Source organism: Corvus hawaiiensis, chromosome 3, assembly GCF_020740725.1.
Source record: "Corvus hawaiiensis isolate bCorHaw1 chromosome 3, bCorHaw1.pri.cur, whole genome shotgun sequence".
NCBI lineage: Eukaryota > Metazoa > Chordata > Aves > Passeriformes > Corvidae > Corvus > Corvus hawaiiensis.
The window spans coordinates 108,276,809-108,280,219 of record NC_063215.1 but is presented as its reverse complement, the minus strand read 5'-3'; the positions used below and the strand labels follow the sequence as shown (position 1 = coordinate 108,280,219).

Sequence of the window (3,411 nt, the reverse complement as noted above, 5' to 3'; positions counted from 1 at the left end):
TGATTGGAGAATCAAGTCACTGAGATCACAGAAGATGCAGGATACAGGACCCTTCCCTCCCACCATTCCCATTCTCTCTCTCAGCCCTTCTCCCCCTCACACAATAGAAGGTGAAGAATATCACTAAGAGAAGAAGAACCTACTGGACTCCACTGTCCATGAGAGCAGTCATTGCTCGTGCAGGAGTCACATGCTCCACCATGACTCCCAGGGTGTGACTGGCTGCTTTCTGGACAAACTCTGGGGAGTTCCACACCATCTGGAGAAGGACCCGAGCAACCTCATCCACCTCCGAGTCCATGTCCTTCTGCAAGGTCACAAAGAGCTCTCCAAGAGTGACGATTGCAGAGTAAGACACCTTTGAGCGAAGGTTGGTCACCTGGGGAAGTCATGAGGGGAAACATAAGAATCACCTTGAAAAGAAAACCAGTTGCCTTAGACAAAAGTCCCAGGAAATGACAACACTTCCCGCTGTGTCCAGGGGAACACAAAAGCACAGGCAGAGCAGAAGAGCACAAGCACAGAAAGGCACTTAACTCTGGCACCTACTTGTGCTAGGCCTCAGGCCTGCTTCCTGCAGGCCTAAAACATATTATTTCACTTAAAGTGTTCTACTTAACTCTTCTGGAATGTCCACTGCTTTAGTTTTAGGCCCTTTTATTCAAAAAACAAAGAAACAAATTAAAGCAAGGGCTGCTCTCAAGCCATAAAGGCACAAGTCATAAAGACAAAAGAGTCATTTGCTCCTGTTTGAAAAAGCAACAGCAGCAGTTGAAGCCCTCAGCCAGGAAACAGAAAACACAGGCTCAAGTCTACAGACTAATTGGCAGTGTTGAATTACAGCTTGGGCAGAGATTTGGACTGCAGCAAATAACATAATTAGTGTCTCCGCTTCTGCATTTGCACGTTGCATTGTAATGGCAGCTCGCTCCAAGAGGAGCGTGTCAGATGCCCGACCTACCAGTAAATAGAGCTACATGTGCACACAGATCCTATAGAGAGCTGACAGACATGAGAAAGATAGGGTCTAGAAACAGAAATGAAGGCAGTCCCTGAGCACACAGGGAGATGAACAAGCACATATCTACTCTACACACCGTGTAAGAAGCACGGAGGACGATTCAGAACAATGTTCTTACCTCGTTGGTAAGTGCCAAGCAAACCTCACGAAGTCTACAAAGAAGGACTTCTGAGTGGGACTCAGCCAGGTGTTTGATGCTGAAGAGTCCCTTCTCCTTCAGCTCCCTGAAAGGCAAGTACCAAAAAGATTGACTTTCTCTCCACCCAAGAACTAGGCAGCACCCTCTGAATTTACCAGGCTGGTGGCTCAGTCAAACAAAGGGAGGTGCTTTTCAAGCAGTACTTGATGAGATCGTGGAACTCGCTGCCACAGGTTGCTGTGGCTGTCCAAAGCATACACAAATCCAAGAGGCAAATAGAGGGCTTTCAGAGTCTTCTTCATTTGTGGCCGTTTAACAAGACAGCCTTTCTGAAGTCTCTGGCACATGAAGTCCCAATGTCAGTGCTTCCTGGAGGCTGTGAGACCGTGCCATGCTGCTGTTTCTTGTCACCTCCCTGTACCTGTCCCTGAGACACAGTCCCATTGGGCTGTGTCTGGGGCATTTTCCTTCTTTGCCAGCCCCAGCAGGCAGTTCAGCAGTGAGAGTCTGCACTGGCACTCTGTAGCTGAGTTTCCACTCTGCAATCTAGGCCTGTCTGTCACCCACTCCACTCCACCTCACACATTCCCCAGGAAAGCAGCAGGATACCCCAGAAGATTCCACACCAGGGCAAGAACAGCTGAAAGTCTGGCTTTTCCCAAAAGCCCCTACCTAAAACAACAGCAACATGTTATTTACAAGGTGCAAACATCTCCCTCTCTCAGCACTTGCTTTGTGCAGGACCTGAGCTACAGGAAGGCGCGTGATGCATCGGGGCTGCAGCGCAGGGCTGGCAGCTGATGCCACGGGCATCCCTGCGTGTCACCCGGACCCCCCCACAGCTGCAGAAGCTCTCTGCACCTCACAGGGCACCAAACAGAAATGGGGAAGAGAAAGCAGAAGAGACAGGGCAGAGCAAAGGCGACTGCACAAGGAGATGCATCGCTGCAGATTTTTCATGCTTATCCCAGGGTGAATGGAGTCCTTATCCCAGTGTGAATGAAGCATCCAGCAGTGAGTAGATGATAACCCAGACATCAAAAAGACAACCAATATCACCTAATATTTGTGGGGTTATCACCTCTGGGCCTCTACAGGCCTCCTTCTGTCTGTGTCTAAGTTTGGGACACATTGTGAGTATTGACAAAACATCTCAGGCCCATATGAAGCAGTGAGAAGGAAACAGTTGACTTGCAAAAGTGCAAGATTCCTAGAGGATTTTATTTCTTTTTCCTTCTCTTCTGCCATGAGCCCCTCAGGACTAATGACAGGCTGAGTGACTCTATAGCACAACTCAGTGCATTTCTCAGAAAGAAGAACTCCCTGTAGCTGCTCCTGGGACTCACATGCGGAAGGTCACAGGCAGACCCTGACTCCTGCCACTGCTGCCAGCAGTGGGGCCAGAGACAAATCTTACTCAGTCCCACTGGGCCCCGAGGCACCCAAATCTCTACACTCCAAACTGCTGCCATCCTGCTTCTGGCTTCAGCCAGCAAATCATCTTGTCCCACAGCTTTCTCTCTTCCCTCAAGATTTCCTTTGCAGCTCCACAGAGCAGCAGGCAAAGCAAGGAAACAGCACGGACCTGCTGCAGCTGGAGCACTGCTGCAGACCAAGGCCAAGAAAAGGCTGCTCTCAAATCTTTATCCTCTCTCTGCTCTGGAGTGGTTTCACTGGTGCCCCTCGGCTCTCTGGGCTGTTGGGGCTCAGAGGCACTAGCAAGATGCTCTCCTAACCTACCTTAACGCTAAGAGGGAGACAGAGTGAACGGGGCCTTTCTTACCAGTCATCGCTGCTGAGCAAGGAGAGTGCCTCGAGCAAGGACTGCTGTGGCTCCAAAGAGGCTCCGTCCTTCTGCCCCTTCCCACGGAGCGGCTCCTCTCGGCGCTCGGCACCAGTGGCCGTCTGCGGGGTCACTGTAAGGAGAGGGTCAGCCATGAGCGCTGCAGCCCCGGGCAAGGCACCCCGCCATGGAGCGGCCTGCAGCCCCATCTCCCAGCCAGGCTTCCATGAGGTACAAACTGGCACTGGCTCAGAGAATTCCCTGCTCTCTGGCTCCTTGCTTTCTCCCAGCCCCCCCAGCTGGGCACAGCTCCTTGGCTCAACCTGACAATTGCCCACACAGCGCCAGCTCCCAAGTGCCACAGGTACCACAGCCAGCGGCACGTTCCTGAGGCCGCAGAGCTCCCACTCCCTGTGAGACAGTGCCCACCAGCAGGACTTGCTCCCCACGAGGGACCCCTCAGCTGCC

The 3,411-nt window shown here is 52.0% G+C and overlaps 1 long non-coding RNA gene across 1 annotated transcript; it reads right to left on the bottom strand.

Moving 5' to 3' along the window:
• Nucleotides 1-338: 338 nt before the first annotated feature.
• Nucleotides 339-3,087, bottom strand: LOC125322581. The gene is made up of 3 exons (XR_007202105.1): nt 2,944-3,087; nt 1,140-1,245; nt 339-379 (listed from the first exon to the last, which is right to left on the bottom strand). It is a non-coding gene; the product is annotated as an uncharacterized LOC125322581 (long non-coding RNA).
• Between the last annotated feature and the right edge of the window lie 324 nt (nt 3,088-3,411).